The sequence below is a fragment of the Macaca fascicularis genome, chromosome 2 (genome assembly GCF_037993035.2).
Source record: "Macaca fascicularis isolate 582-1 chromosome 2, T2T-MFA8v1.1".
In the NCBI taxonomy this organism is placed as follows: domain Eukaryota; kingdom Metazoa; phylum Chordata; class Mammalia; order Primates; family Cercopithecidae; genus Macaca; species Macaca fascicularis.
The window spans coordinates 29,826,594-29,851,929 of NC_088376.1; the positions used below are offsets into that span (position 1 = coordinate 29,826,594).

Here is a 25,336-nt window from a genome sequence, read left to right on the forward strand (position 1 = left end):
GATGAAATTCAGATTTAGAGAGACCATGGAACTTGCCCCCAAATATACAGATTTTAAATGACAGAGCTTAACCACTATTTTATATTGCCCATCACTTAGTAACAGATGTATTCCTGAATGAGTCTATCACAATCTGAATTTTTGCAAACCATGCCAGAGTTGCAATTCACAACATTTCTGGGAATACTACTGCAAATCCTTTGTTAATGCAAAAATAACTGCCCCAAATGGACACCTCCTCAGTAATCTGTTTGTCCAATCTCAATATGCTTGAAGCATGATTAATTTTTATTGAAAGGTGTAGTTACATAGTATTCTAGGTCAGAGATGATCAAAGACTTTTACGGACAATAAGTTTTCTAACTTAAAAAAAAAATTCAAAACTCAATAAGGTCAGTGGCAAAAGCAAGAATTACACCAAGGTATTATGACACTACTCACTATAAAACATTGCAATTCCTTACTCATTAGCAGAGTTTTATTTTTCATGGCATGTATTTCAAATGAGGATGTGCTATAAGTAGAAAACAATACATACGGGTTCATTAGTCTTGCTCTTTTAAAGATAAATGCTGTATGTGGGATAAATGCTGTGAGCAAGAAATTATAAGCAGGTTCCCATATGCTAGATATCTATTTCCACAGCTCCTATCATCATGGTTTCTGGGCACTTTGACAGATAGATGAGGCTAATTCAGGCAATGCAGTACATTCAGAGAGTAGGTGAAAATCCTCTTTCTCTTTTGCTCCCTGCCTCAAAAAAACAATAATTAATTGGAAAGCTAAAAGAATGAAAGATTTCCTAGAATAGAAAACTAACAGAAAAGCCATGCAGAAGAAGCAGTTTTAATCTTTTTGTTACAAGTAATAATGTTGACTGTATTACCCTTTGATCAAGGTGTTTGGGAATGTATCCTAAGTAAATAATCCTCAGTGTGGAAAACGTTGTATGCTAATCAACACAGCATTAGATAGGGGAAAAATACAAGAGCAAACAAGAAAGAAAAGTGTTCAAAAGTAGGAGATAATTGTGAATAATTTATGGTATTTATTCTCTGAATATTGTGTAGAGTTAAAATCACATAGTAAAAACTGTGCACAAACCATAAGAATTTCATTCTTTGGAAAAATCCTTAAAATACAATGTTAAATGAAGAAAGTAGACTACAATATTATATAAATAATGTGATTAAAGCTGTAAAAAGAAAAATACAATGCATAGAGAAAAACTTGGGTTTCAGTGTTGATACAGGAGTGATTTTTTTTATTATTTTAATTTTTCTGTATTTTTTAAATTTCCTTTGAGAAAAATATCTTATTTTAAAAAATAATAATGTAGGAATTTGGAGATTTAAGAGCTTGAAATTCTACCAATAATGACATTTTAAAAATCCATTCATATGGATTTTTAACAAGTACCCCATTACTGGCAAACCCTGTAATATTTTTAATAACATTTTAATCAAATTTTCCCAGTTTTTACATATGTTAAAGTGCATCAAAATGTGGACAGTTTGATGAATTTCGACAATTGTACATACCCATGTAACCACACCACAATCGAGATAGAGGACATGTCCATCATTCCCAAAAGTTTCTTTATGCCCCTTCCCAGTCAAATCTTCCCCCACTTCTTGAACAGGAAACAACTGATCTGTTTTCTATTACTATGATTACTCACTGTTCCTGTTCTAGAATTTTATGTAAGTGGAATTGTACAGTTTTTATTCTTTTCTCTCTGGCCCCATTCACTCGGCATCATGTTTTGAGGTCAATCCACCTTGTTGCATGTATCAGTAGTTTGTTCCTTTGTATTGATGTGTATGCATATGCCACATTGTGTGTATGTACCATATATGTTGATCTATTCATTTGTTCATGGTCATTTAGGTTGTTTTCATTTGGAAAGATGTTTTGGACATTTGTGTTCAAATCATTCTGTGGACATATGTTTTCATTTCTTTTTTTTTTATTTTATTTTTCCATAAGCTATTGGGGTACAGGTGGTATTTGGTTACATGAGTAAGTTCTTTAGTGGTGACTTGTGAGATACCCAAGCAGTATACACTGCACCATATATGTTGTATTTTATTCCTCACCCCCCCCACCACACCCACTCTTTCCTCCAAGTCCCCAAAGACCGTTGTATAATTCTTATGCCTCTGCATCCTCTTTGGTGCTAAAAGCTAAAAGAATGAAAGGACCCAAGAGGTATGCCTTGCATTCTACCAGTGGAATTCCTATGCTGTATGGTAAGTGCATATTTAACTTAAGGTTTAAATTAAAAAAAAAAAAAAAAAAAAAACTTTCACAAGCGAAAATCTTTTCAACCTTAGAATAGGCGAAAATTTTTTAGAGGGGATGCAAAAAGCACAAGCCATAAAAGAAAAAATTTATATATAGGACATCATCAAAGTTAAAAATTTCTGTCCTTCTAAAGACAGCACTAAGGAAACAAAAAGACAAGCAGCAGACTGGCAGAAAATATTTACAATACATATATGTGAAAAAGAATTTGCATTTGAATACATAAATAACTTTTACGAGTCAATGGTAAGAACTCAAACATCCAATAAAAACATAGGCAAAAGATTTGAACAGATATTTCTTCAAAGAAGATAAACATGCATATGAATAAATGCTCAATATCATTAGTCATCAGGAAAACGCAAATTAGAACGATGATGAAATATCATTATACTTCTACTAAAATGTCTACAATTACAAAGATTGATAATACCAAATGCTAGTGACTATGTGGAGCAACTGGAACTCTCAGACGGTGTGTATTTTTAGTGGAATGATTCATCTCACATTGGTATCTTAAACAAGTGAAGAATTATTCCTTTAAGTCAGGGCCTGAGGTTTAATTAATGTTCATATTTAGTCCTTTTCTCATTATACCTTCAGATTTTGCTAATTTCCATGGCTATATTATTGTGTATAACCTAGCTAAATATCAGATGGTCTCTACATCAGGAAAGACACAATTGTTATTGGCCTGGTAAGTTATTTTAAGATATTATCTCTATAACTACCAATTAATACATTCAATACCTCATTATCTTTGTTCTATTTTAATTTTCATAAATCATTTTGGAGGCCATACTGTATCTCCTTCTTACCATGTAAATCTTGTAATGCCTTTGGTCAAAAGTAATAAAATTCAAATCAAACACAATTAGCAATTCATGAGTTATCTTTCAGTTTATACATCAATTCCAAAAGCTGACTCAATTTATAGACTCAATTAGAATGTCAACTGTGCTAGGTTGTGGGGTTTGAACTGTGACATTGGGAAAATTCAAACATGGTTTTATTTACTCTAGAACTTTAATTTCCTGTAATACTCTCACAATCTATAACAGCACAATGATCTCTTTGAAGTGAAAACAGAGAATCACTCTTGAATTTTACTTCTCTACACGCCTTATTTGCTCTATTTTTGTGTTATTGTGATTTTCCAAACCTAAAATAATGATTTGAAGTACAACTGAGAGGAAAACAATTTAATATGTATTTTTAAATTCCAGAATAATTAAATTCTCACAATATTTTAATGATTTGGGAGATAATTAAACATAACATGTGATATCTAAGCTTAGATATCGCATGCATTCTGTGGTTTCCTAAATTTTCTGTAGATTTTACTCTGTATCAACTTACTGTCTCATTTTCAGTACCAATATTGATGGGCTCCGCTTCATTGTTTGATCCTTCCCAAATTTATTTAAAATGTAGTCACACATAGATTAAATCATATGTCAGAATTGTTCATGGTACACCCTGTACGTTCCTAAAGAAAGATATTTAATTAATTAAGAAAAAATAGTAGCATTCTGTAGCAAAAGCAAAAAATGCAAGATCAAAACTCCAGGTAGACTCTTTAAGCCATTACGAGTGACCTCTAAACCACAAACAATGGTAAATTCTTGGGAAAACTTTGCTTAACTGGCACTCACAATGCATAGTAACTCAGAAGCACAACCCGGCCAAAAATATAAACCACTCAGTGGTTATAAATGTGAAAAGAAAATTAGCACATGAGCAAAAGGAAAAACACATCTTTGGTGTCAACCTTTCCGTGAACTTCTCTGTTGTGATTACAGTTGTTTGCTGGGTTTTGCAAAGGTGTGATGGACAGGGGGAAATGTACACCTGGAGGGAACTGCGCAGCTGTCAATAGTTGCAGACTGAAACTATGTTAGGTATAATTGTGTTCATTGTTTGTATTTCCTGATTCACAGAGCCCCTTAAAGTCACTGCAAAGGGAGCAAGTCTTACAGAGGTTCCCAACCATGTCTGCATATGAGACTCACTAGAGTGTTTTCAAAAATATTCAAATGTCTGATTCTTTCTACAGGTTAATGAAATAAGAACCTCTGGGCATGGAGCCTGGATATCAGTATTTTCTAATAACAGCTGGTGATTCTGATGCATAGTTAGGTTTAAAAAACACTATATTAAAGCAAACGTTAGTAGCTTTTTCCAGCCCAGGCTTCTAAGATGATAGAGAAAGTAGGGACAAGATTGAAGGGCCCAAAGCTATTTCCAATTTATCAGAAAGTCCAAGAGAATTATACATGCAATGTACAATATCCAGGTTCCAATATCAACAGATGGTTGATCTGTAGTTATATTGGATCAATAGTGTATCGTGAAAGACAGCTGATGAACATAAAATGAAGAAATGAATTATTACATAAGAAAATATTTTTAGTACAACAGTTTAACCATTGACTCCATTTTGGGAAAAACTAAAAAGAGAATCTCTGAGATAGCTGTGGCTTTTGCCTATACAACATCCATTCTCCTTCTTTTGAAAACAATACCTCAATTTTGTAATGGGGAAATATCCCTTCCCCAATGTCAGTCTGAGTCTAATTGAACATACCTTCTGATTCTGAGATGAACATGTGACTCAGACCTGGATAATGCCAATATTACAACCCTTTGGCCAGAATAGTGATTCAAACCCATGAAGATGATCTGAGTCAAGCCATGGGAGTGATCAGAAGTCAGCCCTGATACTTTCTAGCGTAGTAAGAAGGAAACCTGAGCCACAAATGAGAGAAAAGTCTGTGTTACTAAAAAGGCAATGAGGAGAAAAGCAGAGACTAGCAAAGAAGACAGATGAAACTGGTCTTGTGCTCATAGGCTTGTCAGTTACGTAACCGGGTAAATTTAATTTTGTTACATTTTTTCATTCATTCATTTATTTGAGGAAAGCAATTTTGAATAGAAATTCTGCTATCAGAAACCAAACAAGTTCTAATAAATATAAGATCCTGTATTAGTGAAATTATCAGAACTAATAGGACATCTAGAGATACTTTACTATTCTATTTTTCTTTGTTTATTTGATTGTTTGTTCAGACAAACTAAGGCTTTAATTTCCCAGAACTAGAACCTCAAGCAAATTTCTAGTCAGTCATTCAATCCATCAACAAGTATTTAATGAGCCCATCCATGTCTATCACTCTTCTAGGCATGAGAAAATGAAACTAAGTGGAAGGCTTTGTCCCCGCCTCCAGTAAGTTTACAAACTAGTCAGAAAGACATAGTAAGTATATTTGAAATAACTTGGAGAGAAGAAAGCTCATAAGTTTCACTCTAAAGGAATATTAATTAACATGCTTCAAGTGTTTTATGTGAGCCAAACATGAAACATTGTAGAAGAATCCTAAGAAATAAATAGTACAACCACTGCCCTCAAGGAGCTTACAGTTAAAGACATAAAACACTGATGGTAGAGATGATTTAAGTGCATTATAAAGCAACATGCCATAACATAATAATAAAAACAATACCTCAGTATTAAGGTCTGAATAGGTAGCATGGTAATTACCAATTTACTCTAATAGCTCAATTTCTTCCATGACTCTCAAGGGCTACCAACTTAAATTTCAGAGGTTGGTGTTTAAACACTGGATCTGTAGGATTGGGGGGTGTTTTCCCAACTCTACCACAAATTCCAGCACTTCCATGTAGAAACAGATCACCTTCTAAAAAATAAATCCTAACAACTTTTCATAATTCTCCAGTTCTCCATCATTCTACAATTTTTCATCATTCTCTAATTGGTATCCTTTAACTTTTCTTCATTTTCTAACTCTCTATCAATTCTCTATACTGTTTACAGTTCAGTTTCCAAAGTTTTCCAAGTGTAGTATAATCTAGTTCTTGTGTTAAAGATACAGGAGGAAGTGAAACAATGACCACTGGAATGTAGAATTGGATTCACGTTGACAAAATCCATTTCTTTCTTCTTTTTCTTCTTGTTTTCTTCTTCCCTTAAACCTCCAAATCCAGACTTTTTTGAAAACAAACTACTATTGGATGAAGACTAGCTTTTGTACTCCAAAAGAGTAGTCTCTTAATCAAAATGACTCCCAAGCATATGTGCATCTGTGTTTATGTGTACATTTATCTGTGTATGTGTGTGTATGTGTATGCATTGAGGGTTAAGATTTCAGACTCTGGAGCGGGGAGAGGTACCTGGAAAGACTAGGAACGAAATTTACCAAATATGGGTCCTTATTTACTTTACGTACTCCTTCATCACTTCTTCTTGTGGGGAAGGGGAGGGGTAGATTAGATTAGTACTGCAAATACGTACCAAGAACACAAAGAATATCTCAGTAATGGAATCAGAGAAAATCCAATAATTAAACGTTCCCTAGTGTCTATTCTGCTGCCTTACTTCCTTAATTTTCCTTTTCAATTCTTATTAACCTTTCTGTTAATACATGGATAGGAGAACATGAGGCACTGAAATGGAAATTACATGATTTGGCTACTTATAACTCTTATTTTTAAATAAAAAGTTGACATTTAATTGAGAGATGGAATAATAAGGTTAAAATGCTAGCCAATGTGATCCCCACCGGCACACCCAGAATGGTCTCTTACCATGTCTTTGGTTTACTCTCTGCTTAGTCAGCTAAGCTGTTCTCATCTGATTGTTTCAGAAAAGGGATTTGACAACATAAAACAGAAAAAAAGTAATCATTTCTTGGGTTTTGAATTCAGAAGTCTAAACAATGAGGCAAAAGAGTAGAAAGGAGTCTTCTATATAAGATTCATAATATAGCAAACAATTTAGGATAAAATATGATGAAGTGCACAGCTTTCCCTAGGTTTCCATGGCCACTTTAGAAAACAGTATTCCCTGCATGTTGATAGAAGTCAAAGCCAAAAAAAAAAGCAACGCAAACCTAGACCTCGGTGTGTCTCCAAGGGAGGGGCATTGTCCATGCTTCTAGGCCAAGTTCAAGGCAAGGGCCAATTGCCTGAGAAGTTTATGGAATCTAGGTTGAACCAAAGGAGGCAAAACCTAAGAGAAAAAAAACAACTGCTATGTGCATTTAGGCAGATAGAGCCTTGGACAATATCAGAACTTCCCTCTTCTCAGGGTGGCAGAGGAAAACAAAATTGACTTTTGTTAAGTGTGGCTCAGACATAGCAAGAGAACCACTGAACCCAAAGTGATTGTGCTTACTGGAATAAGGCATATCTCCATGGTGACTCAAGTGGACTAATAGCTGCAGTCCAGATGGGACAATGTCACAGCCATTGCGAACAGAGATCACTGTGGATAAGGCAATGGATGTCTTCAAAGACACCTATAAGGGCAAAAGACGTTGAAGACCAGATTTGCCTACTGCCACCTCTGCCCATGCAGAGTCAACTATATGCAAAATCTTAACATTAAATCATTTATAAAGACAGATGGTATATCTGTTAAGCTCTATGAAAAACTGACAGGTAGGCCGGGCGCGGTGGCTCAAGCCTGTAATCCCAGCACTTTGGGAGGCCGAGACGGGCGGATCACGAGGTCAGGAGATCGAGACCATCCGGGCTAACATGGTGAAACTCCGTCTCTACTAAAAAATACAAAAAACTAGCCGGGCGAGGTGGCGGGCGCCTGTAGTCCCAGCTACTCGGGAGGCTGAGGCAGGAGAATGGCGGGAACCCGGGAGGCGGAGCTTGCAGTGAGCTGAGATCCGGCCACAGCACTCCAGCCTGGGCGACAGAGCGAGACTCAGTCTCAAAAAAAAAAAAAAAAAAACAAAACAAAAAAACAAAACAAAACAAAAAAACTGACAGGTATAGGTAATCAAAATCTATTATTCAGATGAATAATAATGTTCAAGTGACTGTTTCTAATGCAAAAACTTTTCTTTCATATTGATGATCACAAATTTCTGTGAGTGATCTCTTTCTAAAATGAAGCTGATCAAAATTTTACAACTGACAAATATGATCAATAGCCAACACAAACCTTAGAGTAATAAAATCTGAAACTGTTGCACTTCACCCTCTTAAAAACAAAGACAGGACTGAAATATTTGCAAGCCAACAGGCACCAATGGCATGGCTTCAAACAAGGCTCAGTAATAGTGCCATTTTCCTTACTCCCAGAGCAATGAGTGGATGACTTAAGACCAGAACAGAGTAAACCTCTGAGCTATTATGCTGGAAGTAAATTAAAAAGCATTTATAATGTCACTCATTTGCTACCTCCACACTTGCGTAATATTTACATCATATTGCAGTATGCTGCTTTGAAATGCCTTGTATATTTCCAGGATCTATGCTTACTGCCATCAACCAAAGCTGTTTGAGGACAGGGACTGTGTCAAATTCAATGGAAACCTCTTAATTTCGTTAGACTTTTCTCCTGTATTGATATTGTTTCCATTTATTCTTCTTATAGCTCTCTTTGCACTTTGCTCCTTGACTTGAAACATTCAGTAAATAATTACTGACCACCCACTATGTGGGATGTAAGGTCCTAGGCCCTGAGAAAAATTATGTAAAGAAGAAAGACAAAGTTTTGGCTCGCATTGAGTCTACAATCCAGTGCAGAAATTTAATTTTTAAAAAAGAATATATGAATTAAACAAGTTCAGATTGTGACTGGTGCTAGGAAGAGAGTAAAATAAAATGCTATACTATAGCAGGATAATATGTAAAGCCTATTTTAATTTAGGGATATCAGGAAAGGCTACTCTGAAGAGATGTCTTGTGAGCTGAGACTTGAAGGATTATAATGAATCATATAATGATCATCTTGTAATGATCTGAACACAAAAGGGAACTGCAAATGCAAAGGCTCAGACATAGGATCAGTCATGCTTTTTGTCAAGGAGACCAGTGTTTCTTAGTCTGAATGATCTAGAGAGGGAGTGATAGAAGGTCCTAGGAAAGCAGAGAGGGATCAGCTTTCATTGGACTTTGTAGTACATATTGCCACTCTCCCTGTGATTCTTCTCTTCTCTTTCTGACCATTCCATCTTAATCTCCTTCATGAACTCCTCCTGCTCTGCCTGGCACTCAAATACTGGTGTTTTCCAGATTTCAACCTTACCTCTATTTTTCCCCTTCTGGTTTTTCCCAGATTTTCAGCACTCTCAACCATTTGCTGGAAACTCCAAAATCATTATTTCCAGTTGTACAGTGTACTAATTATGACTTTAAAGCCCCAATGATGGCCGAAGAACTACACAAATGTCAACATAGAAGAGTTGTCCGAAGCCAGGCATGGTGGTCCACACCTGTAATCCCAGAACTTTCAGAGGCTGAAGCAGAAGGATATCATGAGGCCAGGAGTTCAAGGCCTTGGCCTTCCAAATTTCTGGGATTACAGGTGTGAGCCACCATGCCCAGCCCAGAGCAATATTTTAAAATGGCAGTCATATCATGTTTCTTATCCAATGTTTTCTCATTTCTCTTAAGTATCATCCAAATTCTTTACAATGATTCACCATCTACCACCACAAACATCATATTTCATCTCTCCTCTGTCCCTTTTGCTCACTCTTCTCCAGCCACACAGGCCTCCCTACTTCTCCTTGAGCATGCCATGCAAGCCCTCAATCATGGCTTTGTCACAGGCTGTTCTCTCTGCCTTAAAAGCTCTTCCCCTCCGGATGCACATGGCTCACTCTTTAACTTCCTTCAGATTCCTTCTGTGACAATCTTACATAAAATAGAACACCCACCTCCCCCATCACTTTCTATGGCCAATACTCTGCTTTATTTTCTCTTTACTACCTTTATTTCTCTATTTTCAGCACAATTCTAAATTAAGCGGGTATTTTTAAAATTTATCTGCCTCCTCCATTAGCATATAAAATTTATGACAGGGATTATTTTCTTAGTCATCTTCAGTCTTCTGCTCCCACAACAGTACTTAGCACACGATAGTGGTTCACTAAATATTCCTTGAATGAATTAGCAAATCTCCATGCCCCTATATAGGCTATTTTTTTGTGTGTCTGACATATTACACCTTTTCTCTTGGTGTAATTCACTCTTCTCAGCATGGATACATCAGTGAACAAGTTGGGTGTAATGCACTGGTGCGAAGTGTGAGATATAAAAAACTCCCTTTCAATCTTCATCAAAGGTCTGCTGTAGAAGAAAATTGGCAGCCAAATTCTTATTCTTCTCACAAGCAAAATATGCTTGTATCACAAGTCCTTCAGGAATTCCTACCTTTCTATAGCTTCTTTTTCCTGAGGTGTTACTTGAATGTAGTTCATAGGACCATTTCCAGGTTCTGCAATTCCTCCACTGCCACCTCCACCTCCTCCTCCTCGACCATCAGCTTCTCAGACTGGTTCATTTAACATCTGAATAAAATGCTCCTTGTGTTGGCTAATTTGCTGAAGTAATTGAGGATTCTCTCCACCTATCTACTGTAGTAACGCTGGAAGTAGGGAAGTATTCTGTTGAATAATTTGTCTCATCTGTTGAAACTGAGGCTGATTCCATAAAAATTCAAGGGGATGTTCCAGAATTTGTTGTTGTCGTTGCTGTCGTAGTTGCTGCAACTGCAGCCAGTGTTGAAGACTGAGGAACCCCAGTACTAGCTGCTTGGTGGGGGTCAACCACAACTTGATTTTAACTCCAGGGATTCCCATTACAAGACACTCCACTGCCCTGTCAAGGTTCTTGAAACTGGCTCTCGGGGCTGCAATTACTTGCTCTCATTCATAGCCCATTGGCGTGATCTCAGTTACCATATTCTCATAAGGCTGACCTGTCACAAGTGCACTCGTTGCATCTTCGAAAAGGTTTGACCAAGAAGAATCTCACAATGTACAATCAGTTGATGTCGGCCTAGTAGCCACTGGTGTCTCTGCTGGCTTTTCTGCAGCTTTCTTTTGTTTAGTTGCACTAGCAGGTGCAGGTTCAGAAGACACCGTCACTGATACTGGAGTGATAAATGCGGGTGTGAAAGTGGAAGCCAAAGCAAGGACAGGGGTTGGAGCCTGAGCCACAGTTGTTGCTGTGGAGGAAGTTAACTGCTGTAGTGCTGGCAGGAGCTGACTGCTGAGTTGTAGCTGGTGCTGGTGTTGACACTGCTTTGGGTTTGGTCACCATAACCATAACCACCACAAAGATTTTCTCATCAATTTTATATTCTTTGAGAGCAGCATCATCATTGAGGATTTCGCCTGCATAAATTAATTTTTGACCTGCTACCGGAGAGGCATCTTTCGCCTTTTCAGATTCTATCTTCTCTTTCAGTGCTTTCACTGTCTCCTCCGGGTCAATGTCTATCTTGAAGCTCTGCGGCTGGAGGGTCTTCAGGGTGACCTGCATGGGGCCACTGCGTAGCTCGGCTGCGGGGCCTGTGCCGGGTGCTGGCTGCTGGTTGGTGGGGGGCGGGTCTGTGGCCTCGTTAGATAACTTTTCATTTCTCTTGGAATAATCCTTAGATATGCAAATGATGAGTTGTATAATAAATGTATAGTTATTTTAATAAGAAACTGCCAAAATGTTTCCAGTGGGGCTGAGTCATTTTGCATTCCCACCAGGAAAGTGTGAGAATTCTAGTTATTTCACATCTTTACTGACACTTGGTATTATCATTCTTTGTTATTTATGCCAATCTATTTCTTATAGACGTCATGGCAGGCTAGTATCTGCATAACTAGAGCAGAATTCAGGGACACTTAGGCCTTACAGAATAACAAGAACTGATCTGCAAATGCGTTTGCATAGCAGCTTGATGAGGCCCATATAGTCAAGCCTGGGGCAAAGAAAATAGCCAAGGCTTTCTGTACCCAAGAGCTGAAAGGGCACAACAAAACCAAAAGGACTGTAGGATTTAGAAGATAAGGATGCACAGGATAAGGATGCAGCCAGAGATCACGGTTGGACTACAAATGTTAGTAGTGAACAGCAGCACAAAAATATGGAGAAGTAGTGATCTGATTAATGACTTGGGGTGTGACAATATTACAGAGAACAAAAATCCGCCTTCAGACTGATGCCATGTCCTCACAGAACTTAGATATAATCTTAGAGAGCAAAAGAAGAATAAAGCTATGCTTTCCTTAAGTTGACAAAGCTTAAATTCTAAATCTACCAAGTTTATGTCCTGAAGTGACTGAATTTACTTAAGAATAGCAATATTAAGCTGTTGCCCAACAAGCAGTTTGTAGGTAAGGATGGAAATTCAAATTGTTTACTAAAAATACATTTGACTTCTGCATATTTGTATTTTCTGTGTGAAAATTTACCCACATCATAACAACATGTTTCCACCTATTCAGATGTCCTTGCTTAAAAAAAACTGTCCATCTTTGAGTTTCATGTGTATTTGGTAGTGATCATGACATATATATTAGAAAAATGTGTAATAAAAGAATATTTCTGTAATCCCAGCACTTTGGGAGGCCAAGGCAGGCAGATCCCTTGAGGTCAGGAGTTTGAGACTAGCCTAGCCAACATGGTGAAACCCCATCTCTACTAAAAATATAAAAATTAGCCGAGCCCAGTGGCGTGTGCCTGTAATCCCAGCTACTCGGGAAGCTAAGGCAGGAGAATCACTTAACCCAGGAGGCCGAAGTCGTAGTGAACCAAAATTACACCATTGCACTCCGGCCTGGGAAAGAGAGGGAGACTCTATTTAAGGAAAAAAAAAAAAAAAAAAAGATTTCAATTAAGACTCTAAAACAACAACTTGATATAGTTTTTGTTTTCTTTTTTTTAATTATTATACTTTAAGTTCTAGGGTACACGTGCACAATGTGCAAGTTTGTTACATATGTATACATGTGCCATGTTGGTGTGCTGCACCCATTAACTCATCATTTACATCAGGTATATCTCCTAATGCTATCTCTCCCCCGTCCCCTCACCCCATGACAGGCCCCGGTGTGTGATGTTCCCCTTCCTGTGTCCAAGTGTTCTCATTGTCCAATTCCCACCAATGAGTGAGAACATGCAGTGTTTGGTTTTTGTCCTTGCAATAGTTTGCTGAGAATGATGGTTTCCAGCTTCATCCATGTCCCTACAAAGGACATGAACTCATCCTTTTTGATGGCTGCATAGTATTCAATGGTGTATATGTGCCACATTTTCTTAATCCAGTCTATCATTGATGGACATTGGGTTGGTTCCAAGTCTCTGCTATTGTGGATAGTGCTGCAATAAACACATGTGTGCATGTGTCTTTATAGCAGCATGGTTTATAATCCCTTGGGTATATACCCAGTAATGGAATGGCTGGGTCAAATGGTATTTCTAGTTCTGGATCCTTGAGGAATTGCCACACTGTCTTCCACAATATGGTTGAACTAGTTTACAGTCCCACCAACCGTGTTAAAGTGTTCCTATTTCTCCACATCCTCTCCAGCACCTGTTGTTTCCTGACTTTTTAATGATTGCCATTCTTCTGCCAGTTTTCAAAGGGAATGCTTCCAGTTTTTGCCCACTCAGTATGATATTCGCTGTGGGTTTGTCCTAAAGAATTCCTATTATTTTGAGATACGTCCCATCAATACCTAGTTTATTGAGAGTTTTTAGCATGAAGGGCTGTTGAATTTTGTCAAAGGTCTTTTCTGCATCTATTGAGATAATCATATGTAGTTTTTGTCTTTGGTTCTGCTTAAAAACAAAAAAAAAATGAAAAAGCAAGCTTTCAATTATGACTCTAAAACAACAACTTGATATAGTTTTTTGTTGTTGTTCTTGTTTTTGTTGTTTGAGATGGAGTCTCGCTCTGTTGCCCAGGCTGGAGTGCAGTTGCGTGATCTCAGCTCACTGCAAGCTCCGCCTCCTGGGTCCATGCCATCCTCCTGCCTCAGCCTCCTGGGAAGCTGGGACTACGGGTGCCCGCCACCTCATCTGGCTAATTTTTTGTATTTTTAGTGGAGATGGGGTTTCACCGTGTTAGCCAGGATGGTTTTGATCTCCTAACCTCGTGATCCACCCGTCTCAGCCTCCCAAAGTGCTGGGATTACATGCGTGAGCCAACGTGCCCGGCCAACTTGATATAGTTTTATGGTTTAGAGAGAATTCCTCTGCAGTGGAAATGTTAACGGCTTTTATAAAAGTAATGAACATAAGCCTGACATTGGTACATATATAGTGTAAAAATATACATCATTAAAGACTTCTATTTAATATCAAGTATTTTTATGAATATATTTAAAATGAGAGATCATAGCTGTGTGTATGTGTGTTTTTGTGTGTGTATACATTATTATATTAATTATAATATATATTATATTTTTTTCTGGTACTTATTTTCTATAAAGTCTCCATAAACACTGAATTAGTGAATACTAAGCCATTCACTAATTTCCCTGTGGGAAATACAGAGCTGGGTTCCTGTGAACCTTTGGTCACATTTTCATTAAGTAATCAACATATAACTTTGTTTTATGTGTGTTTCTATTTAAGGAAATCCTATTTAATACATAGAGTTGATTCAATAACATTGAACTCACAGTCAACAGCACTGTAACTCATGCCTGATATTCATGTTAGATAAATAAAGCTTATTTAACACGTGTAATTATGTCATTTTCTTCATAAGGTACATTACAGACTTCTTCTGCTTGGAAACACTAGATAGCACTTCAGTGCCTCAGCACTATACGTGGGGCCATTTAAAACAGAGAAATCACCAAAAGCACAAAAATGCAAAAATAAAAAGATGTGGCACTAAATAGACAATAAAAAGAATGCTTGTTTAGGGAACGAGAACTGAACAAGTAGGCAGGGTTTTTTTCTGTCCAACCTCAGCTGGGATGAGGTTGGGTGCAAGAAACTGCATGTCCTCAAATGGCAGTGAAAGTGCAACAAGTACTGATTTTGGAGTTACAGGTAAATTTCAGTGAGTAGGCAATACGCAATCCAAATATGCAATCCACAAATAAGGCTTGACTGTACATGTGTGTGAGTGTTGTGTGTGTAGTGGATAGTGTGCTCCTTGAAGATGCAAATATTGCTGACATACCTTTACATAAAAATAGTTATGTATGGATACCTTATATTGAACAATCAGTATTTTCTAAATTCGATATTGGTAGATAAAAGGAATTTAACTAAGGCTGTTTCTCTCCGGAAGTGTGTTAATAACTTATAAATAATCATTTAACCTCAGACTTTCCCTAGACTAGATAAAGTACTTTGCATAGTTGATGTTACCTTTGTGAAACAATTTTCTCTAAAACACGAATACCCCAGAATTCGGAAACCAGTCACCTATTGTTATACGTCCTGTTTGCCAGGCTTAGAAAGCTTATTGCCTGGAGTTGGGTCTTTGTGGCCATTCCTTAGGGAACCTCCCAATTTAAGACTATAAGATTCCTTGTTATATCATACTTAGCACCCTGATTTATCCTTTCACTTTCTATTTCTTCCCCAACTCCTTCTGGAAAAAGCCAATACAATACCATCCATATTTTAAATGAACTTATGTAAATTTTTATCAAATATAAAACTCTTTCTATACTTTTTTTAGACGGAGTCTTGCTCTGTTACTCAAGCTGGTGTGCAATGGCGCGATCTCTGCTCACTCACCCTCCGCCTCCTGGATTCAAGCAATTCTCCAGCTGATTTTCATTTTTTTGTTTGTTTGTTTTCTGGGTATTTTTGTTGTTGTTGTTTGTTTGGTTTTTTGAGATGGAGTCTCACTCTGTCACCAGGCTGGAGTGCAGTGGTGCGACCTTGGCTCACTGCAACCTCTGATTCCCTGGTCCAAGCGATTCTCCTGCCTCAGCCTCCCAAGTAGCTGGGATTACAGGCACTCGCCACCATGCCCAGCTAATTTTTGTATTTTTAGTAGAGACGGGGTTTCACCATGTTGGCCAGGCTGGTCTTGAACTCCTGAGCTCATGATCTGCCCACCTCAGCCTCCCAAAGTGCTTGGATTACAGGCATGAGCCGCTGTGCCCAGGCCTATACTTTTAATATATTTTATTGGCTCAGGGAAGATATGTAATTGGTCATTCATTCACTTGTTTTAAAAACTCATTTAAGAAATGATGATTGCATCACTATTACGTCCTAGACCATGATCATTCTCTGTGTAGGAGTCCATCGTCAACATAAATGCCATCCAGCCAGCCCTCTGCTAGGTCTAATCATCTTGATTTGTATTTCTCCAATCATCTTCAGTTTCTTCGTGTTTCTCTTTTATTATCTTCTTTCTTGTTCTGAAGATCTGCTTTTGGTTCAAAAGCTCAGAACTGAATTCAGCAAACATCTGACCTAGTGCAGATAAAACCAATGACCCACAATATATTACCTTGGTATTAAGACAAAAAAAGTATAAATTTTTCTAATTATAAAACTAATAAATTTTATTGCCCTAAAATACTTGAAATGGTAAATTTACAAGGAAGAGAATAATACAAAATAATAAAAATCCCTCTAATCCCAGCACACAGAGATAATCCTCTTTATAATTTGCTGTATTTCCCTCCTATGCATATTGTTCTAAATAGTTCCAGTAGACAACTTACGCATTTTTTCTTTTCCACTATTGATAATTTAAATTTTTAACAAATATCATAATATTCTGTTTTATAATGACATAATTTAATTACTCATTCCCATGATGCCAAACATATTTCTTGCAATTATTTAACATATATATAGTTGATTCATTAATATGGAACTCAAAGCCAAAAGCACTACAACGCATGCCTGATATTCGTGTTACATGAATGAGGCTTTTTTACACACATAAGTTTGTTATTTTCCTCATAAGATACATCACAGGGGCTTCTGCATGGAAACACTAGACAGCACTTAGTGCCTCGGTGCTATACTAAGTAAAATTATACTCAATAACGTTGCAAAAGATTCGCAGACTATTCAAGTAAAGTCTTAGTCATTTTTGTGGTGGTTGAATATGGCCTGTTATTTCTGATTGATATACACAATGTAAAATTTATTCTTGGAAACTATAATACTCTGTGTTCTCTTACTTTCATTTGTGTTTATCAAGGTTGCTTCAAATTTATTTCTATTAAACGTGTGGATTTGGCAATGGAACTTTAAATGACTGTATTTATAAATAAGTGAAACTTGAACAGAAAATACATAGAATAACATCTCTGCTATAAACAAAACAAATAAAAAATATGTTTTTAAAATAAAGAATGTTAGGATAATACCAAAAACGAGCAGGAAGTTTATATATGCTAGAGTTCAAATTAGCCAGTAAAGATGACAACATTTGGCCTATTTAGGGCAGTTTATGTAACAATAAATTACATATTTTATATCATGCATGATGACTAAAAAAAAAAATTAGAGCTCTTATTACTCAGATCAACATTTTCAAATATAAGTATTTACTTTATCATTTTAATCAAGGCAAATATTCTCACCCCTTAGTATTTACTGAGCCTCCCACTCACCCTAGGGAACATGGCAGTGCGCTTCAGTTTGCTTTGTATTTGCTGAAAATGGCAATTAACAAGTCAAAATAATTTTTATTTTAAACAAAATTGTTAACACACTGCTAATAGGTAAAATCATGTGTTCTGGGAAGTAATTTGTGGGCAAGTGGTCATGATACAAGCATTTTAAAATAGACTTCAAGGAAGGGACACCAAATTGGAATGTTGAAAAGTATGTAAATGTAGGTAATGTTGCATGGAAGTAAATCTCATCTATCATTCCTCCGGAAATGCATGTGGTAAGATGGCACTTCCCTACCTCCTTGAAGTGAGATGTGTTCATGTGACTTCCATGGGCCAATGAAATCTAAGGGTGTATGTCACTTCCAGATGACAATTTGAAGAACCACTGTAGAATTTGCCATGACTTTTCCTTTCCAGTGTGATTGTGGGTGCACATTTTGAGACAGAGACTTCATCTACTGAGTTCTTGGGTGACTAGAATGAACAGTACTACTGCTACTTTGCTTTGGAAATGTGGCATGAAATCTCAGTGGTTTCAAACATAAGAAATGAAACCACTGAGATTTGGGCTACTGTAGCATAACCGTGATTTATCCTAACTACTACCACCTCTATGAAAAAAATCTCCAGTAAAAAGACAAAAACATAAAATGTTTCTTATTCTCTGAGTAACTCTAGCTGCAAATGACCAACTAGAATTGTGGTGGGGATGTGGGTCTTGTGAACTGATTATTTTTTCAAAGCCTATGGATCTGCTAATATTTGACATTTGCCTTTAACACACACAAAAGTGCTGGATTTTCCTTATTCTATGAGGTAAAATCCTCCTCTTAATTAATTTTATATTTTCTTTTTTCCATACTCATTCACCCCACAAACACATATTTGTTACCTAATATAAGCAGGTGATCTGAAGAATTCAAAGATGAGATGAAACTCATACTTGAGGTCTTTATCACCTAAGAATGGGGATAAAATATTCACATACATTAGTGTATAAAATAGGAAGTGAAGTCCCCCACTCATAATCCCATACTTGGGAACTGATTAATCTGCTGTATAGCTTTTTGGATTGTAATATACATATAAACATCTTTTTTTATATAAATGAAAATGTATTCTATGTGATTTTCTGGAACCTGATATTTTCTCATTCTTTTAGAGTATCTTTCCACATGAATACACATAAATCAACCTCATTATTTTTTAATGGCTGTCTTGTATTACATTTAGAAATATCTCAGTTTCTATATCCAAGCTTTCTTTTGTACATCTTTTTAAAAGTATAATCACAAAGTGGATAGAATATTCTTATTTACAAAATACTTTTTACTACAAAACTACATACATTTATTCAAACTGAACATAATATTAAATTAAAGGAAAAGAACTCATCTAGGTAGGTCCTAATTCAAAGTTGCCAAAAAGGGAAAAATTGCCTGCTTGTTTGTTTATTTATATATTTATTTATTGTTGTTTTTGTAACTGAAATGTCCAAAGATCTGTTCTGGACATATCAGCTATGCTTCTTCCTCATTGTTTTGTTTCCTCTTTCATAACATTCATAGGTTGGAGCAGTTCAAGCATACATCCTCCAGACTCACACTCAGAAGAAAAGAGTTTTCTACATTCCCAGGGGCTCACATACCAGTCCCAAAACTCTCTCAAGATTGACCAACTTTCAACTCATAAATAACACCCTTGAGGAGTCAATGTGGCTAGTGAAATTGGGTAGGCTTTTTTACCAGGCTTGGGTCTCATCTTCCCTCTCTGGAGTTGAAGTAATGAAGCACCTTCTTCAAAGCATGCTATGTGAGTGAGAAGGGGATTTGTTTATAAAGACAAGGAATGATAAGTGAGCATGGCCAAAAAATAATTAACATCCTCTACAGCCCCGCTGTATCTCCCTGAACTCCTATTAGCCCTCCCCACAGGCTGCCACTCTTAACACTCTCTCGTGTTCTCTCACAAATTGTCTATGCATCTGCAAGACACACACGCAAGTGGAATCACACTATAGATTGCTTTTTGTTATTTCATTTTTCATCAATATTCTATCCTAGGCTTTATGTTTCAGCCCACAAAAATCTATTTCAGGCTTTTCAATGGCTGTATAATACTTCATTATAAGTATATACTATAAATCATTCAGCTAAACTCCTATTTATGGACATTGGGGGGTGGAGGTGTTATAATGACAAATAATGTTTCACTGAACATATTAGTATTAGTCTGTTCTTGCGTTGCCATAAAGAAATACGTGAGACTGGGTAATTTATAAAGAAACGAGGTTTAATTGGCTCATAGTTCTACAGGCTGTACAGGAAGCATGGTAGCATCTCCTTCTGGGGAGGCCTCAGGGAGCTTCAAATCATGGTGGAAGGCACAGCAGTATCTCACACCTCACATAGCAAAAGCAGGAGCAAGAGAGAGTGAAGCAGGAAGGTGCTGCACACTTTAAATGACCAGATCTCAGAACTCACCTCACTATGCAAGGACAGGGCCATGGGGGATGATGCTAAACCATTCCTGAGAAATGCACCCCCATGATCCAATCACCTCACACCAGGACCCACCTCCAACACTTAGGATTACATTTCAATATGAGATTTGGGTGGGAACACACATCTAAACTATATTAATACTTATACACAAATCTGGATGCATTTATTCAAGTTTATCTCCAGATTCAAATCTTAGACATAAAATTACCGGGTCAAGAGGACATCAGTATTTAAAATTTTAACACACATGTTTAAAAATAGAAATAAAATTAGAGGTTAAAGGTCTTTGCCCTCTCATCCACAGTATATGGGAATGCCTGAGTCTCACTGTATCTTTGTAGTTTTGCTCGAGTGATGGCTGAAAAACAGTATTTCATTTTCATTTTATTCTGAATGTCACACATTTTTATTGTCCAGACGAATGCCATTATCTGTGAATTGCCTATTTCCATGTTCATTTTCTTCTAGATACAAAATTTATCTTATTAAGTTAATAGTACATTAAGAAAAGTAGCACCTAATCTACTGCATTAACATATTTTTAAAAAACTTTTGACTCTTTTTATGCCATTTTTGTTACATTAAATTTTTTTAAAGCTTTATGTATTTATGTTTGTCAATCTCTTTTCTTATAGTTTCTGGATTTGGTATGTTACTTATAAATCACTTTTAAATTTACACTAAACTCACTATGTTTTCTATTCCTTCAATGGCCACATTTTTGTTTAAGTCATTGATTAATCTGCAATTATTGTTAGTCTTGGGAAGTGGTCATCATTAATCATTTGTTTCTCTCATCTTCTAGGTACATAGTAGATTGCATGTACACACCCAGTGGTAGATTGGAGTCAGATAAGTAGCTCTGGGCAATCATTTGTGAGTGGAAGTAGCACAAGTCACTACAGGGTAAACATTTCATTGCCAATGCAAGAGCTTATTTTTCCCTCTGATGCAGCATCACGCCATGTTTGAGATGGTAGCTATTCCACCAGCCATCAGCCTGGTTCTTTGAATTATAGAATCGACAGGGGTCTCCTGATAACAAGAAGTGAAAAATAAACTTTCGTGGTATTAAGCCATTAATACTTGGTTGCTTTTTAACTGCAGCATAGCCAGCTGTATCCCATCTTTTCTTTGGGGGACAGTTTTGTAGCAGATGCTGTTAGTGCCTCTCATATTACCTCCCTGTTAGCATCTGTTTGCCTTTGGCCCAACTTCCAACTCCTAGCACCAGTAGTTCTTTGTTAAGGGTGTCCTCTCACTGGTGAAACTCACTCTGCCACCTAGGTGTTCAACAGGTTGGAAGCTTCTGGAATTAATGTCTCTAGGAACAACTCTCAAGCAATATCTGAGGAGTGTTGGTGTATAAATACTTAGTTACCTTACCCCTTGGGTAATGTAACTTTAAGGCAGAATAGCTTGTCTGGGCTTCAAGAGCTTTCCCTGTGGGACTATGCTTCAGTTGCTTCCTGGAACTGAAAGCTGTCTTGATAACACGCTCTTCCAAAATAACCTTTCTTTCATTCTTTCACTTAATCATTCTCCTACCTTTACTCTCTAATAAATTACTCAACCTTAAAAGCTTGTCTCAGTGTCTACATCTCAGGTAACCCAAGCTAAGTCAAATTTAAATATCAACAGTTTGGGGACAGAGAATGTCAGGTAGAGAAAGCAGTATGAAAATAGATGTGGAGGTAGAAAAACAAAGCATTTAAAGAATAGCAAGTTATTTGGTGTATGGATTAAACTATATGCAAAGGGAGATAATATGGGATATCATTGGGAAAATAGATTGGCAAGATCATGAAGGATCTTGAATGATAAAGTGTTTGGGCATTAATTATGTAGATTCTTAGCCTATTGTGATGTTGCACTTTCCTTTCATTTTCTCTCGTATTCTCATTATGGATCAAAAAGAAAAGGTCATCTGCTAATACAGAAAAGTAAAGAGAAGCAGTAGGCAATTTTCTCAATCATTAATCACTCAATAATATCTATACAAGAATTAGACTATGGCAGCTGTGTATTTCTAACCTCCATCCCGCATCCCCTTGCCTTTCAGATGAAAAAGTGTAAAAGACATTTTTTCTTAACAGAATCATTAACAAAATTTCATACCCCAAAAAGTCTGATTTAAGAAATTTAGAAACATAGGGTTATTACCTACTCATTAGGTTAAGCAAGCACAAACTCAAGAAGAAAAAAAAGGCCAACTAAGAATTCCTTAGTTTGGCATATCAAAAAGCTGAAACCTCTCTCTGGAGATCACAGGCCTTAAAAAGGCAGCATATGGTAATCATAAAAGCATCTGATACAATACAAAAGATACAGGATTCTAGTTTCTGTGTGAGCTTAACCAAGTCACTTCTCCTCTTTGGGATTCAGTTTTTACACCTCTAAAATAATGGGGTAAGACTAGAAGAACACCTAAAAAATGTTACCCTAAAAAATTATAGGCTTCCAAATAATTTTATTTGGTGTATGCTTTGTTAGTAAGCAGAACAAACACCTACCTTTAGCTGATTCTGCAATTCCAAATTTTTGTGGCAGCTTTATATTTTCTGCTCTACTCTCTTAAATCACCTTCCTCCTCTATATTTGCCTTCTCTTCCTGTACATTCCTAAAAATACATTATGCAAATATTTTCCCTAACCACTGTATTTTAAGATTATGCTGTCCCTGACCTTGGGAGAGTAGAAGTTAATTTTTTGGTTGCTAATGATTGAGTCTTAGGGCTTAATAAGCCCTCCAAGTCCCCCAAGAATAAGCCCTCCAAGAACAAGAGGATAATAGCTTTAAGAAGAAAGCAAACACCTCTAAAGACACTCTAGGAGTGGGGTGGTGCTGCATAAGTCAGGGAATTACCAGATGAAGCTCCAGGAGTGTAGAAATTGCCAGGAATGCTGAGGGCCTTTTAGTCCAAGAAGAGCTGTGTAACAAGAGCTATCAAATTATTAGGGTGCATTATTTGGGTGCCCAGCAGTCCCATGGCAAGGGGAGGGGGTTTCTTGGGCAACAATTGTCAGTATCCAGGGATCACACCATTGGTTCTTCCTATCAACAGAGATGAAAACAATTCTTATCAACCTTGAGCACTTAAGGTGTTGACCATTTGATAGGAAACGCACTTGACCACACTTTGCCATAACACTTTGCTTAGTGTTTATCTGATTACAACTTTGGTAACTCCATTCTCACAACAACCCAAGATGTCCATATTCCGAAGAAGATACGGAGGAGGAAAATGGTGTCAGCCATTAGAACTTAATGTGAATTAAAACCTGGAAGAATTAAAGTCTATGAAGATGGAATTGACTTCTAAAAATATAAAAAGCCATTCAATTATCCCATGCTTACTCACATTTGCTATTAATATTTAACCTTTTTATTGTTGTTGTTAAATAAATTTGAAATTCTCCTCTAACAAGGGTGTCTCAATTTTAAACTAAATGGTTATATTTTAACAAAAAGTATGTTTATATAGAGTAAGAACAACTAGTATGTATATGACTAAAAAATCACTTATGTAATTCAGAGATAATATAGTAATTTTTGATGTGATGATGACTGAATTAAACATTTTTGAATACTTTTATTGGTGAGAAAAATCAAGAAATATTTTTAATGAAACAGAATATAGTGCCATGCAAATAATTGAATATTTATTTACTTACAGTTAATTCAAAGCTTATTTAATGTTTCCCATGAGAAGAGCATTTCAAGAATGTAGAGGTCTGGTCTGTGAAAATTGATACCTTTCCATCATGAGTTAATCAGCATCCTCCGACTTGAACAGGTGTTGGATGAGAAAGTTCAGGCTTTCCTGACCTAAGGCAGCAGGAAACCAACAAACTAAAATTCCTGTGATCTATTCCCAGACTGCAAATTGAAAATTGAAACACTATTTCAAATTATAGTTTGTAGTGTTTTATCATAAGCCAATATTACTCTGTATTAAAGAAAAGGAGGCTTGAGAAACTCAGAGAATAAAATCCACTTTTGCAGTTTACATGAGATTACAGCTGTGGAAGAAATTTTTCTGCTGCTGCTAAAGCCAGGAAAAAAAAAATCTTTGTTTGTTTTTTGTTTTTTGCAGAATTTGCGAAAACAATAACTTTAAATCAGCCATCCTGATCTACCACAGGCTCTGGGTAATTATCCCCAATAGGTCCCTTTAGTGAGTCAGTTTCTATTTTTTTCTCCAAAAGTAGTTTCTTTCTGACATTTTCACGCAGTCTTTCTGTTTGCTAAAATAATAAAGTCTCTTATTACAAAAACATCAACAACTGTCAAGGATTTTGTTTCTCCAAGGCTCAGCTCTCAAGTCTTCTGACTTAGTAGCTAATATGGCAATCTTAATCATGAATTTCAAGCAAATCCTTTTTTTTTTTTTTTACCAGATTAATGAAACAAATAAAGACTGGCCCACTGCTCTACTTAGTTGTCAAAAACCTATGCTGCAAACCTGAAGTCTCTTAGTGAATTTCTGGAATATTCTTTTATTTATTTTTGTTCTGGTCTTAAAGAACCCAGTATAAGGCAAGAAGAAAAATCAGCTAAGGAGAACTTCCACTTCCTGTCAAGATGGAGAAACAGGAACAGTTTACTCTTCCACTTGAAACAACAAAAAAATAGACAAAACATATAAACGATAGTTTTTAAGACACTGAGTCACCAGGCAACGCAGGATACTGAGCCCTCAGATATGTGAAACAAGTGATGTGGACCCTATGATTCCTCTACCTTACTACCTTAAGGGAATTTCTAGGCCACAGAACAGGGAGGGGAACCCAGGTGGAGTGTAGAAGACTCCATGAGCTGAGGAAATGAAATGGAGGGTCTGAGGAGACCAAAACAGCTTGAGTTCACAGAACAGAGTACCAGAAAGGAAAGAGCTGGGCAGAGAGAGAACTTCAGATCTCTGAAAAATACTCATTCTGAGTATGGGTAAATGCATTCATGTAGAGATACTACCTACAACCAGAGAAAGGACCACCCAAAATGGTACCTAGTGAGCACTCACTGGAGAGAATAGTGGCTGCCATTCACCATGAAGACTGGAAAACCTCAAGATTTACATGGCATTGAGTATAGTATTCAGAAGGGTCTTGCTTCAGTAGTAATAAATAATTAGCCCATGACTAAAA

The 25,336-nt window shown here is 36.7% G+C and overlaps 1 pseudogene; it reads right to left on the reverse strand.

The window, feature by feature from the left end:
• Positions 1-830: 830 nt before the first annotated feature.
• Positions 831-25,336, reverse strand: part of LOC102117546 (UV excision repair protein RAD23 homolog B pseudogene) — a 112,497-nt pseudogene continuing 87,991 nt past the window's right edge.